This window comes from Eleginops maclovinus, chromosome 23 (assembly GCF_036324505.1).
Source record: "Eleginops maclovinus isolate JMC-PN-2008 ecotype Puerto Natales chromosome 23, JC_Emac_rtc_rv5, whole genome shotgun sequence".
NCBI classification, from domain to species: Eukaryota; Metazoa; Chordata; class Actinopteri; order Perciformes; family Eleginopidae; genus Eleginops; species Eleginops maclovinus.
The window spans coordinates 3,361,223-3,375,279 of record NC_086371.1 but is presented as its reverse complement, the minus strand read 5'-3'; the positions used below and the strand labels follow the sequence as shown (position 1 = coordinate 3,375,279).

General features: G+C 40.7%; 1 long non-coding RNA gene across 4 annotated transcripts; it reads left to right on the top strand.

Annotated features, from left to right (window-relative positions):
- Positions 1–8,534: 8,534 nt before the first annotated feature.
- Positions 8,535–13,135, top strand: LOC134859949 (uncharacterized). Of its 4 annotated transcripts, none has more exons than XR_010165174.1 (5): positions 8,536–8,643; positions 9,508–9,565; positions 10,082–10,250; positions 11,316–11,541; positions 12,774–13,135. It is a non-coding gene; the product is annotated as an uncharacterized LOC134859949 (long non-coding RNA). The 4 variants fall into 4 exon arrangements; XR_010165173.1 differs by having other exon boundaries at positions 11,316–11,745; XR_010165175.1 differs by lacking the exon at positions 12,774–13,135 and having other exon boundaries at positions 10,082–10,202; positions 11,316–11,677.
- Positions 13,136–14,057: the final 922 nt, after the last annotated feature.

Genomic DNA, 14,057 nt, shown 5'->3' with positions numbered 1-14,057 from the left:
TATTCATTTTTATATGTGTGCGGAGAACTAAAACGGGGTCAAACACATTTGAGGATCAACGCTTGAAGACCTTCCTGCGTCTTACTGCCGCAACACCTTTTAACTCCGTTCGTCGCAGCAGTAAAACCTGCTTTATGGCATTAATCCCTGTTGTAGAAAATAGAAAACATAACTGTAGCATAAACCAAAAATAAAATGCAATCACTATAAAAACTAAGCTATTCATTTAAATAAAATACAGAATATACAAACTGTATTTCCCAGATTTTTCCAAGACATTATTTTATTATTTGAAGTGGTTCTGACCAGTTTTATTTCCAAAGAGGTGCAGGAAATAGGAATCATGTTTCAGCTGCATTTCTGCTTGCATACAGTACAGATGTGTTCTTTATTCTGCTTGTTCGGCTCTTTTTGTTCAGTGGATGAAAGCTCACCTGGCTTGTGAAACCATCTGTGCTCACTTCCTGTTTGCTGAATTTGAAAGCTAAAGATAATTTCCCTCTTTATTTTGTTGCTCTGAATGCTCTATGAACGCCGAAGCCCCATTCATCAAACCTCTGCTGGTTTTACTGCGATAAAGAATGGCAGTAATTCACAGTGAGTGCTTCCTTCAAATTCACGAGCCCTGACAGAGCGATGCAAGTGCAATGATAAAAGAGTGGTTCATATTTGTGTCAGGGAGTAATCAGCTCCTTTGGCGGTGACTTCACACATGCTTGGCAGCCGGCGCTCGCGCTGCAATATAATGACTTGTTGTTTTCCAAGAGCATCCACTCGGATCCTGCCCTCTCGTCCAGCTTTAGACAGCGGATCCAAATGTGTCTAAATGAGAGGCTATTAACATGTGTCACACCCAATTATGTTCAGCATCCTCGTCTCTAATTGCATTCTGCCCGGCAACACAATGCTGGGGAGATGTTTCCCTTCATTTGTGCAGACCACCCAGCTTGTGAATCACAGCTCTTTGCACCAGTTGCACCACAGATCTGGCTTCTGACAGAGGACTGGGAACAAAGCGACAGAGGCTTAATCTGTGCTCTGTGGGTCTCAGTGCAAGGATAATATGAGAGAACAACTTGTGTTGGTGACTGCATCTTAAACACTACACTATAACTCATATTAACTGCATCCTGTCGCCTATAAATAACGTTTGAGAGGCACTCATTTGTTACAGCAAAGAGTTATTGTGAAGTCTGAACTACTAAACATATTAAGACCAAAAACAGACCTAAATCATAAGCTCATGGTGTGATGATTATTATTAATACGTCCTATATTTAAAATGCAATTTGCAGCAAAAGGGTTTGGGGTATCCTATTTTGTCTACCCTTTGGAAGAGTATCGACTACTATTAGGCAAAATATTATCATGCAAAAGTGTGCTGTTGAAGCAAAATTACTAAATTGGATCTCTAAATGTTGTCCAAAGTGTAAACTGGAGTCTCTACGTGAGAGTTTTTACAAGTGGAAATCCACTTTAGTTGCTGAAATGACAGAAACACTTCTGTACAATCAGCCTTGAAACTAGTGGGAACCTTTAACTCAAATCACTCCGCAGATGGATGTGGGAATTGCTGACCAAGGGTACAATTGCTCTTGTTGAAAGCACACTCTTCTTTCCAAAAAAATAAAAATCCACCACCTGTTGCTTTCTGTGCTTTAAGACAGATCACAGAGCTGTTTGTGTCTTCAGATGGAAAAACAAAGAGGAGCCACTGCAAAGGCCAAAAAGGAAACTGTTAAATGAACTACTCGAAAGATAATGAATGCAACAGCTTGATGTAAATGATTGTCTCTTGTTACTGTGAATAAGTTCATACTCGCTCCTAAAGGGGCCCTAATGCATTCAGGTTCCTATTTGTATGTAGTGTCTCTCCTGGGACATGTCTCCATGCTTTAATGTTCAAACAGCTCTTTATTTTTCTCATACTGCCTGTGCTGCAGCACCTCTTTTCACCCTCTGTCTGAAACCAGAGCCCAGTCTGCTCTGATTGGTTAGCTAGCCGGCTCTGTCGTGATTGGTCAACAGCTTAGAGATGTCCCCTTAGCCTATCACGTACAATGTGTTGGAGCGCTAGCTGATAGAAGCGCGGGTGTTACAAAGTGATGGGAAACACAGGAAATTTAGCCTTTGAAGACCATTTACATGCACTAAAACCTATCGGAAGAGGAAAAACCCCCGAAATAATATTAAAGCGTCTTTAAATAAATAACAGGAACAGATAAACATGACATCAATAATACACAATATATTTTTCTAAGCTAAAGTTTCATTTATAAAATCTGAAAGGCTTTGTTTCTCATAGAGACGTTTCAAGAGCTGAAGAGCAGTGACAGTGAAAGCTCGTAAAGACACTCAACAACTCTCTGTGCAGCCGAACAATGAAGTGCAACAAAAGGACAATGGGAACAAAACAATTCATGCTTAAAAAAACCACAAGCCAAAACACAAGAAGAAAACCCTTTTGCTTTTGCACTTTTTATCGTAGGGACATATGGTGCTAAATGTTCCTGTTGCATTTTGCTCCACTTAACTTTGTTCAATGTGCAGGAGAACATGTTGCGCTAATGATGCTGCTGGTGCAACAGAGGTCACCTAAAGATGGGATTCACACTGTATTTACAGCAGCAGCCTGGGGGAGGGAGATGCAAACACACCGTCAACATGTGTGGGTGTGGAGTGTTAGTGAGCCACTCTCTTAAACCGATGGGGAATAAATGCATGAGGTACACATTAAACACATTTGTTTCTTTCACGCTGGTTGCTTTGCATTAAAAAGATTACAAACCGCTATTGTTATATTTTTTTTCAAGCCTTTATTCGAAGGCAAGGTTTGCTGAGCAGGCGAACCGCTCTGCCTCATGCACATAAATTAAATGAATGCACAGGGAGCTGCTCTGTATTGATTTATGTCAGTGGTAGTAACAACTTATCCGACAACATTTACCCTGCGGCAGTAATTTAAATATGATATTGGATTGTTCAGTGATGCTTCCTTCACTTCTTTATTGGAAAAAGATGTCAACAGTATTGTTAATGAGTTTGACACAAATATTTTCCGTACCCAGCTCCAGGAATTTAAAGCATAAATCAACGTAGCTCTAATTTGCATAGCCCTTTTTTAAAACTGGATTAGGAAAAAATCTGCCGCTATAGCTAATAATATTATGTTGAAAGTAACACTATTGTCCCTCTTTTCTCTTTTGTTTTATTGATGTATATTTCCGTTTGTGTCTAATGATGCCATGTTTGACCTTTCTCATTCAAAATAAAAACATTATACGAACTTTGGTGGCATCCTTCATCAAAATGGGATCGAGGGAGTTGTTGTTTTCCCTATCATTGCAGTTAGCTTCTCTCCGTTAGCATTGCTTAAATGTTCGAGGACATTTTTCCTTGAAGCCGAATCATCCACAGAGGTCTTCTCCTTTCATAGATAAACACACCAAGAGAGTAATTAGTGATTAAACCAGTCAAATCTTGACTTATTTAAGCAGTTTCATGCTAAAAGTCACAGTTTTCCTGGTTGATAAAGGAGGGGCTTTGAGCTAAATGCTAACCGTGGCTAAATATATAGTTAAGAAGATCTGTTCATTGGAAAATTGGGGTTAACATGTATGACAATATTACGGATTACAGAGCCCTTAAACCTTATGGCCAAATAAAACAAAACAAACCTGATTACATTTTTCAGGGTTTGAAAATAGTTGGAAAGTTTATACAACCCAACAAAGTGCGCTACCACCACAAAAATAAGCAGAGGGATACAGAGAAGTTAGACCATGTGTGTGACCTTATTTATCCCTGAAATAATGAGTGGAGAAGATACTGTAAGATCAGATGTAGGTCTAAAGAAAGGAGTGAAAAAGCAGCTTGAATTCTTTTTGCTTTATCAATCTTTTTTGACTCCAGAGCGCACGCTTTATGCGGAACAGGAAAATGGATCCTCTAATTATCAGCGAACTCAGTGGGACGGCTTTCTTCACGCTGGTTGACATTTTGATTTGAGGGTAATAATGTGAGCAATCAGGTGCTCAACCCGACTCTCCCACTGGGTTCACAACGTGTTTGTGACATGTTTACCCTCAGCTGCGAAGACCTCCACGTTTCTTTTCTGCTTTTTCTGTGCTCTCAGGCTCCATCGCCATTATTAGCATACACAAGCATGTAAACTGCACATGAATGGTCCTCATAGTAATAACTCAGCATGCGTCTGTTGTTGGTGTTGTCACGGTGTCGAATGAGTTAAACGTCTGCCAGTTGTTGCTCTACTTTGTTTAATGCTATTGACACATCAAGTTTGAAAAGGTAAATTGAGGTTTAACTTACATGAGGCTTTTTAACAGAGAGTTATGATTGCTTCAGTTAAGTTTTTCTCCTCATCAAAAGACAAATGAACCACTTGAGGACAAAACCCATTTCTGAATGTGCAACAATTTTTCTTGTGAACTGCGTACCCTAAAGACGCATCAATGGCCTTTTGATCTCAATTTAGTTTGAACTGGAGTGGAAAAATAGCTGCAGTACCTAATAATGTGATGTTGAAATGTATATGTTTGCCCTTGTTCTCTTTTCTCTCTCTTTTGATGTTTTTTTTCTCTTTCCGGTGGTGTGATATATAGGTTTTAGTGCATGTAAATGGTCTTCTAATGCTAAAATCCCTGTGTTCCGTCCCATACACTCCCCCCCTCTGCCTGAAACGTCTCCATTGTTTACTTCTTGTCAAGGAGCGAACTCTGAGGCATGAACCCAAATGCACAAGTCGGACACGGTGGATCTTCAGAGGCAAAGTATTTACTGGACACAGTAACAAAACACAAAATCACTCCATCGAGGAGAAATAGAACTAAGTTCAGGGACGTGGTGTATGCTGGTGTGTCTGCATGAAACAGATAAGACGAACTGACACAGGACAGGGGAAGGCAAGGACAAGATATACACACACAAGTTAAGGGGACACAGGGGGGAACAATCAGGGTGGGGCAGACAATCATAAGCACGGGACACACACACAGGGGCAGGGAGCACAAAATAAGACACAGGACAAGACAACAAAAGGTCAGGATAAAAAGTAATTTAACTGACAGCACTTATATAGTCTTTTGGGACATGACATTTCTGTAACATAGTGACATCACTGTGGTATCACTCAGGCTTTCATAAGATAAGAGGTACTTTATTGATCCCAAACTGGGATTTGTTTGCGTTGCAGTAGCATAAAACAAAACAAGGCATGGCACGTATTTAGAATGACAAAAAACAAAACAATTACAAAAATAGAAACATCTCAAAATAGAAATAAAATAAACCAGTACAAATGATATATATTATTCATTATTGGACAGCGCTTCAACACATTGTAGGCTAAGACTTCTCTAAGTGTTTGACCAATCACAACAGAGTCCCATGCATCTCTACCATGGTCACTGACAGCTCTTGTGCATTGTGTAGACCCTGACTGCCTACATGTGCTACTGTGTGACTGCCGGAGCCTTGTTAGAAACAAAAGGTTAAAAAAACAAATGTTCCCATGACTAATTCGAAGTCCTTGAAGAGTGCCGGACGCAGACTGCAAGTGACACTTCAATAGCAGCACAGTGGCCAATCAATCACGTGCACACTCAGCCAAAAGACGCGTTTCCTGCACTGGCACGTGCATGAGGAAGCTAAAAAAAGAAATATATAAAAAAACGCTAATGGGAATTTCCTCGCGTGCTCAAAGCGACAGAGGTAGATGTCCGGATGAAAAAGAAGCCAATCCCTCTGAGCAGATGATATGTCAGATAGGAGCGGCTCGGTTGTGATTATTTTCTTGAGATGCTCAGCTCTGTGCACGGGGGAAAGATGCATCAGTTGATAAGAAATGTGTTTGAGAGAAGATTGATGTTGACAGACGGAGGTTTCTCTGTTTGGCATACGGAAAATCTGGGTATTTCCTGATACCTGTTATGCAGATGTTGCACTGGGTGTCAGCTTGGTTTGATTTCTAAGGTAATGTATTTTATTGATGGTAGAATACTGGATCCTGATTGGACGGGACAATCTTCTCTATATGAATGCATTCCTGCAGCTGAATAGTTCTATCACTCTCAGATTGGAACATTTTACCATAGAAATGCGTCAAAACAACTGGATTAAAAGGTAATTTATGACAATGTAAAAGGACACAACGCTCTTTCAGAAGACCAAAGTAAACCAGAAAACCCACAAATATTTCCCTGGGTTTGAACATTTTTGGAAACAATGAAGATGATGTCATTAAATAACCCAACAAGGTGCAGAAACACCACAGAAATAACCAGACAAATGATTTACCTCTCTTTCACTATCGCTGTCAGAGGACGATTCACAATCCCCTCTGATGTTATCACCAAATTGGTTAAGGATTAAATGTTCAAATTAATGTGTGCTGGGTTAGTCACCGCTGTAATTACACCATATTTCTGTGTGTGTTCAGCCACAGAAAGACTTGGAGTGCAGCCCGCTCATCGCACAATGTGGTTCTTCTCCGAATCCGTGGTTCCTAACAGGGACGGCTGGGAAGACTTAAAAAGGCTCTCGAGTGACGAACAAGAGAATGGAACTGTCGAGTGGAACTAAGCTCCCAAAACATGATCCATAGCCACGTCAGCCAATTCAATTATGATCGAGAAGCCAGCGTCATTAGTTTGAATCAGTGTGGGAGTGGGTGATTAATGTGCGGCCACATTGGGTTTGTTTATCCTGGGGCGCACACTCAGTGGGAGTTCCTACAATCACTTTCATTTATATGAAGGTATTATGGGCGTAATCTACTTAAAGCCTAATTTAATAAAGGAGTTGTTGGCATGTTATGTGTTTTTGTTTGTGGTTGCATCGGACAAGTTGAGAGAACAAAATACAAAAGTGTGGCCACGTCAAATACTGTCAGACTCCAATGTAAAGTCTTTGATACGCTTTCGGCATTTCATTTGGTTCACTTGTTTTCTTGATGTTCAGTGCTGTGATGTTGGTGCCAGAGCCCATTGAGGTAGCCCTGCCAGGCAAACAGTCCAATGGGACATTTTTTGGACAATTGTTCTTTGAAAATAATAAGCCGTTGGAACAATGGGCCGTCCTCGTGATGTTTTCTCATATTATTCACTGTTTTTGCTCGTGCTTACTATTGAGCTTTAGACTAAACCAATCAAGTTTTAGACCAAACCAATTGTGCACTTTTCTCCAACTTACGGAGACAGTAGAAAGCTAATCTAACTACCTTCTGGCGCCAAGTCTAGTCAAAATATCTCCTGGTTTGTTTCTCCCAAGCCCTGTTATCATGCTTTTTGGGGTTTTCCTTTTTCTGTAGTGTGTAATATATGTTTTAGTGCATGTAAATGGTCTGCAAAGGCTAAAACCCCACAGTTCCATCCGCCTTAAACGCTTCCATTGGACTTGTTTGTTTACTTCAAGATCATAGATACATCCCTATGTTACACACATGCTTCTATTGGCTAGCGCTCCAAGACATTGTACATGATAGGCTAAGGGGAGGGACCTCTCTAAGCATTGACCAATCACAACAGAGCCGGCCAGCTAACCAATCAGAGCAGACTGGGCTCTGGTTTCAGACAGAGGGTGAAAAGAGGTGCTGTCTTCTAAATACTATAGTCCTATAAATAAATAAAAGGGGGCTTGGTTTTTATTTCTCAAACTACATTTTAGTCTCATCTTTTTTTCGGTGTCATCCAGTTATCCTCAGGGAAGCAAAAGGCGTTGACCAAAATAGTTTGCATTAACACTTGTACTACAGTGTAAGTCTGTAGGTGAGAGATATCCTATTGAAGAAAACAACTCCAGAGAACACAAACTATGAGACGAAGATAATCGAGCATCTTCTGTTGTGTTGTTTCCGCTGCAGAAGGACAGCTGCTGAGGTGCGGCTTCACAGCGTCCGGCAGCTGGAGTCTGCTGATGTGTTGGGCAGCTCCCTGTGAAGGAGTTTAATTATGTGAGCGTACAGCAGGACCATAACAGAGCCGCATAGAGCACGCTCAGCAAATCCTATTAAAAACTAATGTCTGGAAAAACGATTATAACGCTTTGTAATAATAATCTAACACATTTGCTTCTTCCATGCAGGCTTCTCTAATCTGTTCTCTTTTATGAGTTCCATAAAAGTCAAAGCTAAGAACGGCTTTAAATAAGAGCTATTATTTAAATATGATCTGTTAGTTTTATCAAAGCAGCACGAGCAATAACATAACAGCGAAGAGCCGTCCTGCTGGAGTCAGCTCTTCTTCTTCTTTGTCTGTATCAAGGGTTTGTTTATCCATTACATTCACTTTATAATGTCCTACGGTGTCATGATCCTTGGTTTGTGTCTGTTTCCTGTTTTATTTTGAAAGGGTTTCCCCTCTTGTGTCAGGTTAAGTTTCACTCCCTGTCTTTAGTTTCCCTCCTTCCCCTGATTGTGTCATTGTGTTCACCTGTAGCCCCTGTGTTTCTCCTCCCCTCTCCAGCTGTGTGTGGTCTTCTGATTAGCCTTGTGTATTTAGTCTTGGTTCCCCTTTTGTCTCTTGTTCAGTCATCGTCATCGTTTGCTACCTGATCCTTTACCTGTTACCTGCCTGTTCCTGCCCGTCCGCCTGTCTGCTCCTGTTCCCAGTGTCCCTGTATCCCCTGGTTAGTGTTGGTGTGGTTATTTTTGGTTGAAAGTACAGCTTTAATTTAAATGAAGCTCGCCTTTTGTTTGGACTGTTAGAAATAATCAATATATTGGAGCGGAACATTAAAAGATAATCACTGTTTCTGGACGGATCATATTTGTCCAATTCCGGTAGTATTACCAGATGTTGTTTTTAGCCTCAGATAGCATTAAGCTAATATTGTATTGCATATATGAGTAGAGGGAGAAGGACGCGTGGAGTTACATACTAAACACACCGCCTCTACCTCTCACTCATTGATGCTGCAATGATACGTTGCTGTTTAATAACTGATAAACCTCAGAAGGATTGCATAATAGAATATCGTAGGTGAGAGCTCCAGGACATCACTGACAAGATGGCGACGGTGACGTCATAAGAGCACCCCCCCCCGACGACGTCAGCCTATAGAAGAGTCCGGAGAATCCCATGTGACAAGCGGCCAACAAGATCCAGCCCCCGCTACCAACCAATGAGAGCACGAGACCGGAGCTCGTCTTATTTCAAAGTTGTTTATTGTATGGCGGGAAAGGGGTGGTTCTATAAAACATGTTTGTATTGTGAGATCGAGCTCTCTTCTGTTCCGGACCGCCAGACAGGAACTACTGATGAGCTCCACTCAGTCAGCGGCCTGTGGACGCGTGTACCGGCCTATTGAGCCACAGCTGTGAAACATTTGTAAAACCTACTGCTGCATCCTTTATTAAATACTCCTTTTAAAACTTACAAGAGGAGGTTTGCGTCGTTTCTTTTAAATCGACTTTTAGATTTCCTACTGGACCCATACCTGCCTCCCGTTTGTTTTACTGCACTTGGGTCTGTTTCCCTAAAACCCTGAGAGTACGACTGAACCACTGGACACAAACCAAGGATCATGACATATGGGACAACACAGAAAAGTACATTGATTTATTTTTGCTGTAAATTGTTTCATTGTAAACAATATTTCATACTTTAAGTAAAAAGTTAACAATCACAGTTCACTTATTTGCAAGGAAAATATATATCCAAGATAAACCAAAAAAAAGATCCTCTTGGGTCCAACGTTTTAGGGTATTTTATTTCCCTGAATTTATATTATATTTTTATTATATTTTATTGATTTTTAAAATATTTTTATTGTGTTTTATTGATTTTTGAAATATGTATTAAACATTATATATATTTTAAGTAGGAATAAAAGCTTTGATAGTAACAGGATATATTAAAACAACTCAAATAAAATGAAACAGTTACGATAAATACAAATAATGATGAATGATGTAATAGCGTATACATGTCTATGTGCAAGTCTAAAGCAGCCACACACATTTCTGGTTGTTGGGTTTATAAGTGAGCAGGTCTACGGTAAGCAATGGTCTCCACCCAGGAGCTGGAATAAATTGAAGCCATTTGTTTTTATCCCCATGACGCAGAGGAGCTGGATAATTAGCAGCTACAACTCAGGAGCAATGACCCGGGCTCCAGCTGCCCCTGACGGCCTGCAGGCTCCGGGCAGGTCCAGATGAACCGCTCCACAGTCAACAGCACCCACGGGTAAAGTCCACCCAGCGAGTTATGGCACGTCGTTACTCATAAACTAAGGTACGGGGTGGTAGCTAATCAATATGCAGGAACATTACTCACTGTGTAATGAAGTGCAGTCTCTGTGGTGAGCGAGGGGGCTGCCCCACAGAGGTGGTGTTAAATGGAGTTTAGTATTACAGCACTGTTGCAGTACATGGAGATTAATCATTAAAATCCAACCTTGATTCTCCCCTCTATCTTTTAGTTATTTTGTTATTAATTAAGTCACATCTGAATGTTTTTCTGTGTTTTATTTTGGCGTGTCACGATCTGTCTGTTTTATTTTGAAAGGGTTCACCCCCTGTCTGTTTCTACTTCCTGTCTCTGTGTTTTCCCTCCTGTCTGATTACTGATTTGTGCCCTTGTGTTTCTCCTGCCCTGCCCAGCTGTCCTCTGATTAGTTCTGCATTTATTTAGGTTGTAGTTTTCTGATGGTGGTCGTGGGATTCTTGAGTTCTAGTCTGTATGTTTTCTCCTCTAAGGATCCTTGAATACAGATCATTTTTGGCTGAAACTATCGTCTGTCTACACTTGGGTCCAACCTGCGCTGCTCATCCTGAAACTACTAAACATCATATCCCAAAGTCATGGCTATCATTACATAATACTCAATTCTGATTGGTCAATTCAGCAGTCTGCTCTCTTTCGATAACGACTGCTACTAGGGATGGTCTTTTTTAAAGGGACTACATTCAGTCATACCAATCCGCAGGAAGAAGTCCGGCCATTTTTTTCTTAGCTGAAGCCATATGCTCATGATTAAATCAATATGTGGTGTCAAATTATTGATGTATTTAGTGAATATCCTTGTAATAGGCGGGATGATATGCAATGAGCCGTGGGATCCTGTGTGGAATATGATTTTGAATTCAAAAGAAAAGAGAATATGTCTAACCATGGACCATAGATCTTTGAGGGTGATGTTTTTGAAGATGGAGGAAGACATCTTAAATATAGATGTATAAGAAACATATAAATGAAATACCTGAATATCTTGCACACGGTTGTCGCGTCTCTTAGCAACAGTAGTTTGTAAAGAAGTCTGCAGCATGGTGCACAACTTTTCTTTCTCTTCCCACACAGACAACGTGGAGCAGCTTGCAGCGCCTCGCTCTCGCGGACTGAAGTGTCGTCTCAGTGATGTGCTGAAGCTGAAGCCGTGTCAAACTGTCACATGTCACAGCTTCCTCTGGGACAAATAACATTAAGATTCTGCAGCGTTTTTTCCTCCTCCACATAAACAAAAAGAGACTTGAACGGGTGCGGGGAGATTCACGACAACTGCGAGCGAACGAAGACACAAACAGAGGTGGTCAAAACACGACGATCTGCTTTACACAGAGACATGTAGATCATTACAGTGGTGCAGAAAACAGTACCATAAAGCATGCGTTGAATACAAACACAGATGCATAAATAAACAATAAATGACAGCAGCTTCTTTATCCCACATTTTCTTTGGAAGACAGTTGGAGGATTGAGGATGTGTGACAGGCGGCTCTGTGTGTCTGCAGTACGGTATTATTTATTCATCGTCTTCCGAAGAAATGCAGTCCCTCTGGGATTAAAAAATACCTCTACGGATTTGCAAACCTGGGATTCACCATCTGTGTGCATGGTTTTGTAACCTGGTTTAAACCCATGCCCATCATGATTTTGAGGCTATCTTAAGTGGATTAACAATGAAGTTACAGAATACACTTAAAGTGATCGTTATGTAATGTGCGTTTTGATCTATGTTTTCATTTCAGTACGGTACTGTAATCTTTCTACAGGAAGTTTATTGTGAGCATATTTTATATTTGTGAAATCAGTCCAATGGGACATGTTTCAGACCATTGGTAAAGTAAGTGTCATATAGGTTTTAGTGCATGTTAATGGTCAACTAAGTCTAAAATCCCTGTGTTGCCTCCAGAGGGAGTTTCTCGCCCACACTCTCACGCAAGAAGTGATAAATATACGGTATTTATTTAGGATATTTTTGGCACATGCTATCTTTTTATCAATCATTTAGGTACCTTTTTTATTTGTTTCTTTTCGTTTGAATAAGGGTTAATATTCTCGGTGGTGGAAGAGGAAGCTTGATCTTTTATATTTGTGAAATTAACAGTACCAGGATAATAAAAAAAGGCTACATGTTCGATTTAACAAAAGTACGTTAGTTAAAAAGCTAAATGTATGCTATTTCAGTAAATATAATATCTGTTAGCATGGACTTTTGGAAAGTGGGTCACATTTCTTCAGGATTGTATAGTAGATACTGGGATTAGGAGCGTCGCTGTCATTTTTAATTGATTTATTTCTTAAAGAAACCATAACCTCTACTTATTGTCTATTACATTTTTAAGGATGAGAACTACTATCTATAAACTGGTATATATTTGTAAGCTAGTGTGGATTGTATGAATGACAACATGATAAATATCCTAGTCATCATCATCATCATCATCATCATCATCATGACTCAAAGTTTTCTGACTTGTTAAAAAACAAAAAGTTTGTACATTTTAACTTTAGCTTCCTATCTCTCGTCCCCTGCAGAGGAGGCGTTGGAACTGCAGTCAGTGCTGAGCTGCCTGATTAAATGAAGACGTCGTCACTTATTCATCGTCAATTACAGCGACACAGAGCTGTCAGCAGGCTGTGCACTGGCCGCCTGCCAGATAACCCTTAACGCCACCTCCACCTGAAAACAACCAGCGGGGGGACCGTGTTCAGTGTGACACACCTGCAGAGGGTGGAGGTGACTGACAGACAGCGGCTGCAGCAGGAGGGTGTGTAAAGACACTTCACCTGTGAATATTCGTCCTGGTAATACAAGTCTTTGCAGTCTGGTAGTTTTCTGTGTCAGTTTCCCGTGTCGTTATGTTTATGCATGAAGTAAAGTGACCTGATTCTCACAATATTTGCAGTTGTCTTGCATTCGTTGTGCGCCAAAGGCTCAAACAGCAGATCCTCTTCTCTAAGTTTTCCTCCCGAGTTAAGAGTGAATATGAAAAAAAATCAGCAGCACTTTTAAAAAATATTTCTTACACAAAGAAAAAGTTCAGAAAGTTGTGTGCCACCGAGCCGTGGAGATCTGAGCGCTGCCACACTGTCTCGTTGAAGGAATACACATTTAGAGGCTTTCCCTCACATCGCAGATTGAGCTCATTGGCAGTCTGCTTTATTTAGAAACAAACACAGACGCCTGCCCTCCCGGAAGCCTCATTTTACAACCAAAAACCCAAATGAAATATATGCTAATGTGATCATGCACTTCTTCTGACTCTTCTGAAAGTAACGCTGTACCCCTTAAGACTTTCAGAACTATTTAAACTTCTCATTTGTATGAATCCCTCCCAAACAACTTTCATAACAATACAAATGTTCTGATTGTGTTTTGAAAATTTGAATCATTATGAATTTATTTTACATGCCGACGTGTGCAGCAGCAGCAGAGATGTTAAAACACTCAGAGGCTCCCACCGGTGCCGCTCTGCAGAACCAACAACACCCATGAATCATTAAAGAGAGGTTTTGGCTTTCATGTTCATCTGCGACAGACTCATGACCCCCCTCCCCTGCTCCTCATCCAGATGTTGCTGCAACCCGGTACGACCCGCCGCTTTCATGTGCGTGAACCCGACAGATCGGGACATCACCACAGTTTGTGTCTCGGCCTCTGAAGCAGCATCAATGTCTGGTGGTTGCAAATGAAGAGATGCAGCAGACGGTGCAAGACATACTTTTTTACAAGCTCTAATTTACTGCTCATTTTCAGGTGTATATCAGTATGAAGTGTCTCTCCTGGGACATGTCGCCATGCTTTAATGTTCAGAAAGC